This window comes from Hyperolius riggenbachi, chromosome 11 (genome assembly GCF_040937935.1).
Source record: "Hyperolius riggenbachi isolate aHypRig1 chromosome 11, aHypRig1.pri, whole genome shotgun sequence".
In the NCBI taxonomy this organism is placed as follows: Eukaryota; Metazoa; Chordata; class Amphibia; order Anura; family Hyperoliidae; genus Hyperolius; species Hyperolius riggenbachi.
The window spans coordinates 117688573-117704988 of NC_090656.1; positions in this window are offsets into that span (position 1 = coordinate 117688573).

Below are 16416 nucleotides of genomic sequence, written 5' to 3' on the forward strand. Positions count from 1 at the left end.
GCCAGCATAACTACCATTGAAATTGCCCAAATAAACAGGTTTTTGTGACCCTAGGCTATGACCTCTTTGGCCTAGGGGCCCGAAACTCACCAGTCATGTTCCCCCTAAGGTTCCCTACAATGCTAGAAAATTTGCCACTGCTGAGCAATTGCCCTTTGAAAAGATGTGAGATTTTGGAACTGTAAATAGGAGGCCCAATAAAAGCCTATGGGGGATTTTACCAAATTTGGAGCCCTGTAACTCTGGTTTGCGGAGATGTAGGGACCCCATCTTTGGAGCCCAAGTCTAACAATATGTCTTCTACCTGCATGAGACATTTCGTGATGAGATTCAGACGTTGCTAACGGCCATTGCTGCGATTTATGTACGTCAGACTCGCCACCATTGAAATTGCCCAAATAAACAGGTTTTTGTGACCCTAGGCTATGACCTCTTCGGCCTAGGACTGCATTGAACGCGACCCACGCATTGTGCGCATTCTGGACAACACCAATTACTGTTTATTGTTTATTGAACCTCTCATCTGTATTACATTTATGACTGCATGGCGACAAAATGCAAATTGCTATCCGCACGCTTCTTGTCCTCATGCAAGGCCTGGGTTGTTGTGTCTCAAAGCGTGGCCTTCTCCTCCTGCGCCGCCCTCCTCCTGTTCCATCACGTGTGCTGCTGCTGGGTTAGCGTTACCGGTCCCTTTTCCTGGAACCTCTTATCTGTATTACATTTATGACTGCATGCCGACAAAAAGCATGTTACCTGTGCAAAGAAAACAGACATTTCCCGCATTTAAAAGACAGTTTTCCCTTTGAAACTTTAAAATCGATTTTCTCAAAAACTATAAGCTCTTTTTGCTATTTTTTTTTTCCTCTTGTACCCACTCCCAAGGTGCACATACCCTGTAAATTTGGGGTATGTAGCATGTAAGGAGGCTTTACAAAGCACGAAAGTTCGGGTCCCCATTGACTTCCATTATGTTCGGAGTTCGGCTCGAACACCCGAACATCGCGACCATGTTCGGCCTGAACCCGAACATCTAGATTTTCGCCCAACACTACACGTGACCTGTTCGGCCAATCACAGCGCTAGCCGAACGTTCGGGGAACATTCGGCCATGCGCTCTTAGTTCGGCCATGTGGCCGAACAGTTTGGCCGAACACCATCAGATGTTCGGCCGAACTCGAACATCACCCGAACAGGGTGATGTTCTGCAGAACCCGAACAGTGGCGAACACTGTTCACCCAACACTAGCATTAGTACATGAAATCCATCTTGCTTCTTCACTACGAAGACATTGGTCCCGGTTACCTCCTCTATGTGGTGTTTCCACTATTTGCAGGCCACAGAATCGTAAACAATCAGCGTTGCCATCATGAATCTCTCTTATATGTGAGATTAGTCTACCTGCCCCCTTGCCCGTTTCTATCGATTTATAATGTTCCTGGAAACGTTGCTTAATCGGTCTTGTTGTTTTCCCGATGTAAAATCTCCCGCATGGGCAGGTAACTGCATAAACTGCAAACCGAGATCCACACTGAATAAAATCCTTAAACACAATTTTATAGCCCCCCAACACAATCGACTTGCCCGGGATCAGTTGATGGCAATGGACACAATTATGGCAGCGAAAATTACCAACCGGCCTCATCTTTGTCAGCCAGTCTGGTTCTTTCCTTGTCTTTGTACATTAATATAATTACAGCACAAGGACACAATCTGGGAAGATGGGGATGTTGTGGCCCAACAACTGGACACTGATGCGAAATGCATGCAGGATCGTAGAGCCCTTTGAGGAGGTGACCAAACCGGTGAGTCGTGCTGAGGGCACCATCAGTGACTTGATCCCCTACGCTTACTTCCTGGAGCGTGCCGTGCGTAGAGTGGTGGATACAGCTGTGGAGGAGCGTGAACAAGAACAGCTACGGCAGGAGGAGTCGTGGGATCGATTTTCATCCGAACCAGATGTTTCCTCAACACCTGCGGCAGCACAGAGGGGGGAGGAGGAGAAAGAAGAGGAGTGTGTGGGGAAGGAGAGGAGTCAGACTCTGATGATGATGATGATGAGGAAGGTGTTTCTGTGGAGGAGGAAGAGGCGGCGGAAGAAGAACAACCGCGGCAGCCGTCACAGGGGGCTTCTGCTGCTCCACGTTCCCGTGGTATTGTTCGTGGCTGGGGGGAGGAAGAGGAGTTGCGTGCCGTCACTGAGGAAGAGCAAGAGGAGATGGAGAGTATGTCTGCATCCAGATTTGTGCAGATGGCCTCTTTCATGTTGTCCAGCCTGTTGAGGGACCCCCGTATCCAAAAACTCAAGGGGAATGACCTGTACTGGGTGGCCACACTACTAGACCCTCGGTACAGGCACAAAGTGGCGGACCTGTTACCAACTCAACACAAGGCGGAAAGGATGCAACACTTGCAGAACAAGCTGTCAATGATGCTTTACAATGCGTTTAAGGGTGATGTGGCAGCACAACGCACTCAAGGTACCACTGGCAGTAATCCTCCTCCTTCCAAGTCCACGCAGGCAAGGACAGGACGCTCCAGCGATCTCAGGGTGATGTCGGACATGCGCACATTCTTTAGTCCAACTCCTCACCATAGTCCTTCCGGATCCACCCTTCACCAACGCCTGGACCGGCAGGAAGCCGACTGCCTGGCCTTGAGTGTGGATGTGGATGACACTGCGAGCTGCGACGATGAACCCGTGGACTACTGGTTGCGCAGGCTTGACCTGTGGCCAGAGCTGTCCCAATTTCCCATACAACTTCTCTCTTGCCCTGCCACAAGCGTCCTGTCAGAAAGGACCTTCAGTGCAGCTGGAGGCATTGTCACTGAGAAGAGAAGTCGCCTAAGTCACGACAGTGTTCAGTACCTGACCTTTATCAAAATGAATGAGGCATGGATCACGGAGGGCTACTGCATGACCGAAGACTAAGTTAGTCCCCACACACAGCATCTCTGCCTGCAGGCCACTTGCCTTCTCCGCCACCACCAACAGGGTCCAGTACTCTAGGCGGATTCCTGAATTTTTAAGGCCGCTGCTAGCAGCGGCCACTACACTAATTTTTCTGGTGCATGTACATGCCTGCCTAATTTTTCTGGCTGCACTGCGGGCGACTGCAACAAAAAAACAAAAGGCATGTACATGTGCCCATCCCACTTCGTGATCATTACCTTGCCGCAGTGAAGGGGCTTGCATATCACAATGAAGCAATGACCGCCGGCTATTTGAGTGTCTCGGGTGGGGGTGGCACACAAAAGATAATAAGGTTGTTGCTTCATTGTGGTCAGACCAAATTTGATCAGCTGGACAGTCACTGTTGTTCTATTATTGAGCTACCACAGCCCGGCGACCATATGGGCTTGAAAACCGGCACGGCCTACACTCTCGCCACGGTGCGCACTACTCCACCACGGCCGTCACTACGCAAACAGCTGTTTGCGGTGCGTTACACAGTGAGTTTGGTATGTCAGTGTGAAGCAGAACTCTAATTACACTCCCTGATTGATGTATACACATGCAAGATGTTTTAACGCACTTTAGGCCTGCAATTTAGCATTCAATGTGATTTCTGCCCTTAAAATGCTGCTTTGCGTCAAATACAGATTTTTCCCCGGGACTTTGGGCATGTATTCCACTCCGCCATGCTCCCCTCCAGGTGTTAGACCCCCTGTGTAACGATTGTGGAATTCTCTCCATTGTCAGCGCACGGGACGCGCGTTGACACAGCGGAGATTCTCCACAAGCGTATAATTTGAGAGAACCCAGCAAAAGGTGCAACGCACCTGTAGAGGGAAATTCCTGTCGACAGATGGAGCTGTGGAGTGCAGAGGAACAGATCCTCTGCCCTGCCACAGACGCCAGACAGGAATTGCACGAAGGGAAGAACGCAGGGCAAGATAGCCCTTAAAGAGAGCGAGTAAAGCAACAGAGTGTATGTGTGTCCACCAATCTAGTCGCCACCCAGCGACGATGAACACACAACCAAGAAGATCAGGTGAGAAGGCAATCGCAAGAGATGGCGATTGCTAACAGTGACACAAGACAGAATAAGCACAGAGGAGGAATGTATGTGTGCGCACCAATCTAGTCGCCAACCTGCGACGGTGGACACACAACAGAGGAAACCAAGTGAGAACGCAATCGCAAGAGAAGCGATTGCAAATGAGAATGAGCACAGGGACAGAATGTATGTGTGTGCACCAATCTAGTCGCCAACCCGCGACAGTGCACACACAACAGCAGATACGAAGTAGGAACGCAATCGCGAGAGAGGCGATTGCCAGAGGTGACACAAGGCTAAAGCAAGACAGGGCACGAGAGTAGCAAAGGCACAGCAAATCATACAATGAGAAGATACGGAAAATAACAAACGCTAACTAAACGCGAACACCGCACTCATTCGCAACAGCGAACAGGGTTACAGCGCGATCTCCGGACGTTAAGCGCAACAGAGACAAGCACGCCTAACTAACTCCCGCCACCCACACACGAAACAGAGGACGCGAGCGCTTGCTTAACGGTTACCTCACCGAGCCTACAGCAAGCATTCGTAAAAGACAAAACAGACAGACGACCGGGAAACAGGATAGGAAAGATCCACTGCTCTTACCGCCAGAGCGAGTGCGATCCGGGTCAGACAGATGAAACAGAAGGGGCTACCAGTAGCAACCGCTGCACTGGTTGGCACCCACAGACAGGACGATTCCCTATCGACCACCGTTGGCGACAGGACAATCACAGCAGAAAGGCAACACAGACAAAACAGATAAGCAGGCTAACTGCACTAGGGGAGCTGCCTAGTGTAGTCCCCAGAATTACTCTAAGATACCTATAAAATCCAACAGGGAAGGCTAACACTCCAGGAGTGTATCTTACAAACCGTTATGACCAGCAAAGCCTTCTGGTCAGCAGAAGGCTTTTATACTGCCAGCCCTCGAAAGGAGACAGCTGGGCAATTTGCATGTATGCAAATCCCTCAGCAAAGCAACTCTGAAAGTTGCAAGATGAAGCCAGGTCTCTTTTTTAGAGACCTGCATCTCTCAGATATAAGAAATGGTCAAACAGCTGTCTGCCTGTGCAGCCAGCTGAGCGGATCATTACAGTAACCCCCCCCCCCCCCCCCTCTATGGATGGATTCCAGACGTCCCTCAAAACTGGTATTTCTACAAGACTCTAACTGAAGACTCATGAAGGTCGGGACAGCCCGACAAGGCCCAACTCCAGAGTTAGTCCACCCGAAACCGACCTCATCGGAAGCAGAAGCTCCCAAAACATGCCCATCAGTACTACAAGTCTCAGTGTACCACCCAACAGGACTGTGAATGCCAGAGAAGAAGCCATCGACACTCTCCAGATAATACCCACCACCTTCCAGGGAGCGTCCAAAAATACCAAACCTGCCACAATACCTGTTCGAAGTGTCCCTTTCAAGACTAAAGCCACTGTTGATCCTATCCAGGGTACCAAGCAAAATTTCTCCCGGAATCTCCCAGAACCCTTTGAAGCTCCGCAGAGATCCCAAGAGGCCAGAACGCTCACCAGGCTCACATGGAGAACTACCAAGAACCCCTATGGAGCCTATGATCACTCCGGATTCAGCATTGCCAGGACACCCATCAAGATCAGGACTTTCAGGGACCACTTCTGGGCATGCAAACAGGCATGCAATATCAGAGCATGTCTCCACCGAGGAAGCATCTGAGCATGCTGGCAACCGAGGCACACCTGGGCTCTCTGGGTCACAGAGCACATCAGGGTACACCAGCACAGGAGAAACCTCAGGACATGTCGGGGGAACTGCCAACCTCAGAGTCCGACACGACAAGACCAAGACCAGGACCAGGCAAAAAATCATCACGAGTAGAGGCTACAGGTACTGGTCTTTCAAAAAACGACTTGGACTTAAATTCAGAAATTTCTGTGACTGTAATATCATCATTGACTACAAATGAATGAAGCTCCACCAGAGCTGCAAAGGTAGTCAGCACAACAGCAATGCCCACTGAAGTGGGCAAAACCTTCAGACGGATCTGGGGGGCAGGAGTAGTGTTGGGCGAACAGTGTTCGCCACTGTTCGGGTTCTGCAGAACATCACCCTGTTCGGGTGATGTTCGAGTTCAGCCGAACACCTGATGGTGTTCGGCCAAACCGTTCGGCCATATGGCCGAACTAAGAGCGCATGGCCGAACGTTCCCCGTACGTTCGGCTAGCGCTGTGATTGGCCGAACGGGTCACGTGGTTCGGGTAAATAAATACCCGATCCACGTCATTTCTCCGCCATTTGTCTGTGGGTTTAGCTTTGGGTAGGCAGGCAGGGTGGTTCTCTCTCCAACCAAGCTAGCCAGGGTCCCCCCAGTCATTGTGTCCTTGCTGGGAACAGTAGTACACCGCTCACCCACACTATATAGCATTGTGTTTACTGCCACTCTGTGTCTCTGCTGGGAACAGTAGTACACCGCTCACCCTGTATAGCATTGTGCTCTGTGTCGCTGCTGGGAATAGTAGTACACCGCTCACCCACCACTGTATAGCATTGTGTTTACTGCCACTCTGTGTCTCTGCTGGGAACAGTAGTACACTGCTCACCCACCACTGTATAGCATTGTGCTCTGTGTCGCTGCTGGGAACTGTAGTACACCGCTCACCCACCCACCACTGTATAGCATTGTGCTCTGTGTCGCTGCTGGGAATAGTAGTACACCGCTCACCCACCACTGTATAGCATTGTGTTTACTGCCACTCTGTGTCTCTGCTGGGAACAGTAGTACACCGCTCACCCACCACTGTATAGCATTGTGCTCTGTGTCGCTGCTGGGAACAGTAGTACACCGCTCACCCACCCACCACTGTATAGCATTGTGCTCTGTGTCGCTGCTGGGAATAGTAGTACACCGCTCACCCATCACTGTATAGCATTGTGCTCTGTGTCGCTGCTGGGAACAGTAGTACACCGCTCACCCACCACTGTATAGCATTGTGCTCTGTGTCGCTGCTGGGAACAGTAGTACACCGCTCACCCACACTATATAGCATTGTGTTTACTGCGTCTCTGCTGGGAAAAGTAGTACGTACTACACCGCTCACCCACCACTGTATAGCATTGTGCTCTGCGTCGCTGCTGGGAACAGTAGTACACCGCTCACCCACCACTGTATAGCATTGTGCTCTGTGTCGCTGCTGGGAACAGTAGTACACCGCTCACCCACCACTGTATAGCATTGTGCTCTGTGTCGCTGCTGGGAATAGTAGTACACCGCTCACCCACCACTGTATAGCATTGTGCTCTGTGTCGCTGCTGGGAACAGTAGTACACCGCTCACCCACCACTGTATAGCATTGTGCTCTGTGCGTTACCGGTCCCTTTTCCTGGAACCTCTCATCTGTATTACATTTATGACTGCATGCCGACAAAAAGCAAATTGCTATCCGCACGCTTCTTGTCCTCATGCAAGACCTGGGTTGTTGTGTCTCAAAGCGTGGCCTTCTCCTCCTGCGCCGCCCTCCTCCTGTTCCATCACGTGTGCTGCTGCTGGGTTAGCGTTACCGGTCCCTTTTCCTGGAACCTCTCATCTGTATTACATTTATGACTGCATGCCGACAAAAAGCAAATTGCTATCCGCACGCTTCTTGTCCTCATGCAAGGCCTGGGTTGTTGTGTCTCAAAGCGTGGCCTTCTCCTCCTGCGCCGCCCTCCTCCTGTTCCATCACGTGTGCTGCTGCTGGGTTAGCGTTACCGGTCCCTTTTCCTGGAACCTCTCATCTGTATTACATTTATGACTGCATGCCGACAATAAGCAAATTGCTATCCGCACGCTTCTTGTCCTCGTGCAAGGCCTGGGTTGTTGTGTCTCAAAGCGTGGCCTTCTCCTCCTGCGCCGCCCTCCTCCTGTTCCATCACGTGTGCTGCTGCTGGTTTAGCGTTACCAGTCCCTTTTCCTGGAACCTCTCATCTGTATTACATTTATATCCACACAGAGACAAGCGCTACACCTATAAACCTTCATATATTGGAGCTGCCCCTTCAATATTTACAATACACAATGTCTAAAAGAAGGTGGCGCCTACACAATATTCATAAAATAGTGTAAAATATGAGTCCCCAGTCTGTAAAGTTATATTCCTGCGGCTTGATTGTAAGAAAGTGGTATGATATTAATCCAACGATTTCCTCCAGGTGACACACTATCCACCACCACACCACCAGGAAACAGACTCACCAGATCCTAAGACCCCAAAAGAGGTCTAACAGCGCGTTGGGACACTTAGGGCCGTCCCCCACCTCCTCTGGCTATCGTCTGCCTTTACCTCCGACCAGTTGTCGCATATAAACACGTACATCAGCATATATAATCCTCAGGAGGAAGAAAAAGCTGACATAGCATAACACTGTAAAACTTTTATTAAAAGATAAAAACAAATTGCACTCACAATCCGTAGACTCAATGAATGGGCTCAGAGTTTTTTGTCACGGGCTCTCCCCCGTTTAAGTTGGGCTCCGGCTGCCTTTCTGTGTCCTCCCGTGCCGTGGATGGTGCTGTGTGCACACTAGCTTCCCCCACCGCCGTTCAGGACGCCAACCAGATGCTCCACACTCAATCCTTGGCTCTCACTTCCGCGCCTAAGCCCCGCCTGACATGTTTCGTCATAAAGACTCATCAGGAGCTGGGGCTTGGCGCATTCGTGAGAGCTTATGTACCTTCCTCCTCCCCCTGTCTGCGCTGTGCGCATCTATCCGCCCTCGTGACCCCATGCGTTCCATACCTCGGTATGATACGCGCTATGCGTCTCACCCAAGCGGCCAATCGTGCGCTTCACATCTCAGCGTGAATCACGCTATGCATACCTGCCATATTGGGGCCATCATGCGCTCCACGCTCCAGCGTGTGTCACGCAATGCGCTCCAGCCTGGCTATTCCGGTTTCTTTATACACTGAGTACTTCACCCATCTATAAGAACAGGAATTACACTACTCAATAAAAATTAATTAAACCTCCTCAGGACCATCATAGGAGGTACAATCTCCCGCTCCAATCTAATTCCTAATGGGGAAAAATGACTTTACTCCTATTATTTTCAGATAAATCCCCGCAGCCCACTTAAAGGGGAAGTTCTCGTTTACAGATAAGAGGACATTACTTAACAATTACTACATATATAATTGTACAACATATATTTCCCACACCCAGTGTCCTTTTATTCATTCCCTACTATCAGTTCCCATAAAGGATATTCATATTTCTGTTTCAAGTGCATATTTCACCCCCCTCCCTCTTACTCCCCTATGTGACCCTTCACTTCTGACCCGCGTATTCCTGGGTCCTAAATAAACCCTAAATCTGTGATTGAAAATTTATAATCAAACTATATTCAAACTAAAAATTCTTTTGAATTATAATACATAAACATCCCCACACCCCACAGAGGAAAAAATAATCCCCTTATTGTGTATAACCTAACCCCATAAATACATATAAATCTGTAGTCCCAAATATATGCAGAGTCCTATTAAAGGGATCACACATTTTAGTCCCCCAGAAAACATACTATATCCTCATCTATATTCAAACCTTGGGGTTCCAGAGTGTCTAAATTATATATCCATCTAGTCTCTGCCTGTGAAATGGCTTTGGTTTTATTACATCCTCTCCAACTTGGTATTCATTTATAAATACCACAAAATGACATCTGTTTTGGGTCACATGCATGGGTGTCCCCAAAATGTGCATATAAGCTGTGGGTTGGAAAACCTTTAATCACATTCCTTGTGTGTTCCCCCATGCGTTCTTGTAAGGTTCTCGTGGTGCGTCCTACATATTGGCGTCCGCATGGGCACCATGCCAGATATACCACAAATGTATCATTACAGCTAATAAACTGTCTTATTTTAAAGGTTCTCCCGTTACTAAAGGATTTAATCTCTGTAGTTTTTATGGGCTTGCTCTCTCTGCATGATCTACATGTTTTACATGGGAAGAAGCCAGGCCTCTGCCAGCCTGATGGGATAAGTGATTTTTTAGGGGGCTCTACACAGCTAGGGGCTACCAGGTTTCTCAGGTTAGGGGCTTTACGGTAGATGAATTTAGGTCTATTCGGGATTATGGACCTAAGGATGTGGTCTGTTTCTAAAAATTCTCCAATGTCTCTGGATGATGCTTTGTAGGTGTCTATACTGACTACTGAATCCAGTTATAAAGGCACATTGGTAATTCTGTACCCCCCTACCTTCTTTATCTTTGTCTTTAATCAAAAGTGCTCTTTCTTTACCTCTGATTTCTTCTATCTCTATATCTAGTTGTTCATTGGGATACCCCTTCTCTATGAATCTTTGTTTTAGTATCTTAGCCTGAGTGTCATATTGCTCTACTTCTGTACAGTTTCTTCGTATGCGAAGGAACTGTCCTTTAGGTATATTTCTTTTCCATTGTGGGTGGTGACAACTGTTGGTGGGTATGAACCCATTTCGATCTGTTGGTTTAAAAGAAGTGATGGTTTGTATATTTCCTCCTATGTTAAGAAGTTCTAAATCCAAAAATTGAATTTTATCCATGCTTTTAGTTGCAGTGAGAGTGATCCCCAGATTGTTTAGATTAATTTCCTCCCAAAAAGTTCCAAGTGCTAAGTGCCCTCCCCCCCAAATGAAAAATAGATCGTCTATAAAACGATACCATATTTTAATATTGTCATTGCCCCCTACAATTTGTTCCTCCCATTTACCCATAAATAAATTTGCTACACTGGGGGCGTGACTAGCCCCCATAGCACATCCCATGTGCTGCGTGTAATAATTATTATTGTGCCAAAAATAATTTGATTTTAGCGCAAAGTCCAACAATCTGAGGATGTACTCCCCTTGCTCCTTTTTGAGGCTATTATCTTGTATCATGAAGTGATCAACTGCCTCCAACCCTAATTCATGTTTGATATTAGTATATAGTGATGCCACATCGGCTGTCACCATGATATCCCCCTCTTCCATTTTATAACCATCCAATACTTGTAAAAAATGTTTAGTATCTCTCAGGACATGTGGTAATTTGACCACAAGAGGCTGTAGATACTCATCTATATATTGTCCTAATCTGTGTGTCACTGATCCGATTCCACTGATTATGGGCCGTCCCGGGGGCTCAATTGGATGTTTGTGAATTTTAGGGACTTGGTAAATAATAGGAATGCGGGGCACATCAGGTATCAAAAATCGAAATTCCACGTCAGTAATCATTCCCCTGTCCAGTCCTTCTTTAAGTATAGTCCTAAGGCCATTCATTAGGCCCACTGTGGGGTTCCCCCTAAGTTTGGTATATGTATCTGGGTCATTGACCAACCGGTCCAATTACCTACCATACATTTCTTTGCTTAACACCACCACCCCTCCCCCCCTATCTGCTGGCTTCACCACCAGATTTTTATTCTCCAGCATGTCTCTTGCAGTCTTTTGTTCATGTCCCCCTTTCAATTCAGGTATTGCCTTTATTTCTCCTACCACCAAATTTTTGAAAACCTCTATTGCATTATAATTATAGTCTCTTGGAAAAAATGTTGATTTGCTTTTAAATTGCGTATGCTTATATTCTGATGGTGCTTGATTTCGGTTGAGGGTATCTATCCTTCCTGCAAAATATTTTTTCAAATGTAGCTGTCTAGTAAATTTATTAACGTCAATATATGTTGCAAACTTATCCAAGCCCTTTGGTGGGGCAAATTTCAGTCCCTTTTCCAACAGTTGAATCTCGTTTTTTTCCAATGCCACTCCACTTAGGTTGTATATACCCTTTCCTACATATTTCTCCTTCTCTTTGTTCCTTCTATCTCCCCTTCTGCCTCTTCTTGTCCTCTTTTTCCTGGGTATCTCATATATCCTGTACCCCCCTCTGGCCATCCTCTCCCCCTTCTCCATATATCCCCCCCCAACTCTGGGGGCTTCTCTAAAAAAGACTCAAATTCCCCCTGCTGTTGTATGGGGTCGTATCTGTTTGATACTGGGATGTTATACTCACCTCCATGTTCTCTCATGGGTCTCATTCCCCCATATCCTCTCCCCTGTCTATTTACTCCTCCCCTTATTGGGCCCCGATATCCCCCATTGCTAGGTATTTGATTCTGTATGTATCTTCCCATGTTGTCAGTATATCCGTTAGGAGCGTATCCATATGGCCTCCCCCTATTGGGGTACCCCCTATATGTTCCTTGTCCCCTGTTTATATTTTGTGGGATTTCTGGTACCCTATTTGGTGGGTTCTTTGGGGTTTCCCCCCCCCCCTTGTTGGGTTACTGTTTGTTGGGGTTGATATTGTGCTTGTGTTAAGGCCGCTTTTTCCTCTTTTCTTTTTAATCTGCCACTTATAGGCTTCTTTTTTACTGGTAGCATCTACATCTCTCTGGAACTTTCTTTTTTTATCTGTCATAATTTCCTTTTCATTTTTTTGTAATGTCTCACTGAGTTTTTCAGATTTGCTTTTGTATTCTTCCGTAGCACTATAGGGTAACAAGTTGTTTTTAATTGTTTCTATGTTCCCTCCTAATCTTTCCAGACGTTTATTTTTTCTTTTAATTAGTAGTTTGACAAGTCCCTGTCCACATTTATCGAAGTATTCCTCCCACTCCTGATCGTTCTCTTCGTCATCCTCCCCATCGTTCGCTGCCAGATCCCACCGTAGTCGTTTAGGTATTATACCCTCTTTGTCATATTTAGTCAGAGTCGCCACATCCCACCATGTCTGCTGTTCCTTCACCATTACCCCCTGAAGTTTTTTAAATTCCTGTTCCATACTATTAATATTCTCCCCATTCATAATAAACACTTCATCTAAATTAATGAGCCTACGTGCTCTACGTTCAAATACATCCATATTACTCATCCTAATATATTCTAAAAATATATAAAACAGTTAAACAGTAGTTAAGTAAAAAATTCACGGGTGCGCCAATCTCTCTATCCAGCAAATATATCCACACAGAGACAAGCGCTACACCTATAAACCTTCATATATTGGAGCTGCCCCTTCAATTTTTACAATACACAATGTCTAAAAGAAGGTGGCGCCTACACAATATTCATAAAATAGTGTAAAATATGAGTCCCCAGTCTGTAAAGTTATATTCCTGCGGCTTGATTGTAAGAAAGTGGTATGATATTAATCCAACAATTTCCTCCAGGTGACACACTATCCACAACCACACCACCAGGAAACAGACTCACCAGATCCTAAGACCAGTGGTGCTCAGCAGAGCTCGAATATTCGAGCTCTTTTTCAGCTATTCGAGCTCGGTATTCGAGCTCCGAATAGCTGGAGCTATTCGAATGGGCTATTCGAGTGAACTCGAATAGCCCATTCACTATTCGCGCTATTCGAGCTAACAGCGCTATTCGAGCTCGAATACCGAGCTCGAATAGCGTCATAGCCCAGATTGATGTCCTTAGAGCCAATCAGAGGGCTCCCAGGCCCTCTGACGGCAGCCAATCACTGAGGGGGACCCTGGCCAGCCCCTACCCTATAAATAGCGGCCGCCATGTTCCGTTTCTCCGTCCTTGCCCGACTTTGCACAGAGAGAGATCTGCTCCTTTGTGCGTTGGCTTAGCAAGAGCTTTATTGTGGTCATTTACCTAGCGTTTTTGCTCACATACACCTCCTATATACACCTATATTGTTGTTAGTTAGATAGACATTGTATTTTAGTTAGTAGCTTTTGTGTTACATAGAGAGAGACTCAGACAGCTGCTGCAGGCTTACAGCTTTAGGCCTCAGGGCCTTGCCTGTGTGGGCAGCTGTTCTCTCCTGTCCTCTGTTTATTTCTCATCTATACCAGTATTTCTGCTGTCCTTTAGTACTAATTGATTGTATTTTGTATTGTAGTTATATACTGTAAACTGTACTAGGACACTCACTCAGTCACTGTTCATAGGCTACTAGCTCCTGCGTGTGCGTGCACTCACTGTCTGTGTACTGTACACACACTCTTTTTCCTTCTGAATAGTTATATACTGTAACTGTACTAGGACACTCACTGACTGTCACTGTTCATAGGCTACTAGCTCCTGCGTGTGCGTGCACTCACTGTCTGTGTACTGTAGTGTACACACACTCTATTTCCTTCTGAATAGTTATATACTGTAACTGTACTAGGACACTCACTCACTGACACTGTTCATAGGCTACTAGCTCCTGCGTGTGCGTGCACTCACTGTCTGTGTACTGTACACACACTCTTTTTCCTTCTGAATAGTTATATACTGTAACTGTACTAGGACACTCACTGACTGTCACTGTTCATAGGCTACTAGCTCCTGCGTGTGCGTGCACTCACTGTCTGTGTACTGTACACACACTCTATTTCCTTCTGAATAGTTATATACTGTAACTGTACTAGGACACTCACTCACTGACACTGTTCATAGGCTACTAGCTCCTGCGTGTGCGTGCACTCACTGTCTGTGTACTGTAGTGTACACACACTCTATTTCCTTCTGAATAGTTATATACTGTAACTGTACTAGGACACTCACTCACTGACACTGTTCATAGGCTACTAGCTCCTGCGTGTGCGTGCACTCACTGTCTGTGTACTGTACACACACTCTTTTTCCTTCTGAATAGTTATATACTGTAACTGTACTAGGACACTCACTGACTGTCACTGTTCATAGGCTACTAGCTCCTGCGTGTGCGTGCACTCACTGTCTGTGTACTGTACACACACTCTATTTCCTTCTGAATAGTTATATACTGTAACTGTACTAGGACACTCACTCACTGACACTGTTCATAGGCTACTAGCTCCTGCGTGTGCGTGCACTCACTGTCTGTGTACTGTAGTGTACACACACTCTATTTCCTTCTGAATAGTTATATACTGTAACTGTACTAGGACACTCACTGTCACTGTTCATAGGCTACTAGCTCCTGCGTGTGCGTGCACTCACTGTCTGTGTACTGTACACACACTCTATTTCCTTCTGAATAGTTATATACTGTAACTGTACTAGGACACTCACTGTCACTGTTCATAGGCTACTAGCTCCTGCGTGTGCGTGCACTCACTGTCTGTGTACTGTACACACACTCTATTTCCTTCTGATTACTGATTGATTATTGTAATTTCTGGTTGTACTTACTGTTACTACTTACTGTACTAGTAGGGACACTCAGTCACTGTTCATAGGCTAGCTCCTGCGTGTGCGTGCACTCACTCACTGTCTGTGTACACACACTCTATTTCCTTGTGATTATTACTACTGATTATTGTAACTTCTAGTTGTACTTACTGACTCTGTTACTACTTACTTACTGTACTAGACACTCACTCAGTCACCTCGCCCACCAACCCATTAAAGTACCCCACTTTTCACCCGCCCTTTTAAAAAACTTTTGTGTTTACGCCCAAAACATCGAAGATGTCTGGAAGTGGCAGCCACCGCGGTTTGGGCAAGGGGAAGGGCAGCAAGGGAATCAGGAGGAGAGGGAGCAGCATTGTGGCAAGCCGCGGGCGCGGCCGCGCCACCATGCACAGTTCCGCAGCAGCAGCGTCAGTGGCTAACATTCCTCCTATAGCCACTGGCCGTGGACGCCTTGGGCGCCGCCCAGCAGGAGCATCTGCAACTCACGCTGCAGAGACACAGCAGCAGCAGCGTGTAGCACCTGCTCCGATTTTCCTCCAGCCGGGTCGGAAACGTCCCATTGAGGAAAAGGATGCAGACACTGTGGTGCAACTGATGACGGAGGATGAGCAGCCCGCCATCAGCTCTGCATCCGAGGCCTCCACCCTCACCACCACCACCCCTGTTCGCAGCAGCCGCCCAGCAGGGCCTGGGGAGGAGGCCAGTTCACCGTCAGTCGCCGACCTGTCACTCAGCACTCTTTTGACCTCAGGCATGATGAGTCAATTGTCTGCTGTTGTTGGCGATTTGGAGGAGGAGATGCTGATGGGCACTTTGGGGGATGAGGGATTGGACAGCAAGACTGTGGCGACAGTCAAGCAGCCCATTAATGCATCAGGAGAGGAGTTTGGGGGGTCATCATCCCAGCAGGACATGTTTCAGGAGGGGGAGGATGATGATGACACGGTGACAGACAGAGACTGGGTGCCACCAGCTCCAGGGGATGTCGTCATCAGCAGCTCTGAGGAGGAGGATGCGCTTGTGGGCCTTGCAAGGAGGCGCATCATTGCAAGCATTGGCAGCAGTAGGCAGGTCCCCCAGCCTGCTGGTGTCTCAGGCTCAGCAGCAGCAGCAGCAGCATCTGCCAGTACCACCACCAGCCGCACCCAAGCCCCCCCCCCAACCACCACAGGGAGACAGGCAGCAGCGGTTCCATGCCGTAGGGGGTTGTTTTTGTCACCAATCTGGCGCTTTTTCACCATGCCCACAGTGTACAGCAAGTACGCCACTTGCAACCACTGTCAGCGGAAGTTGAGCAG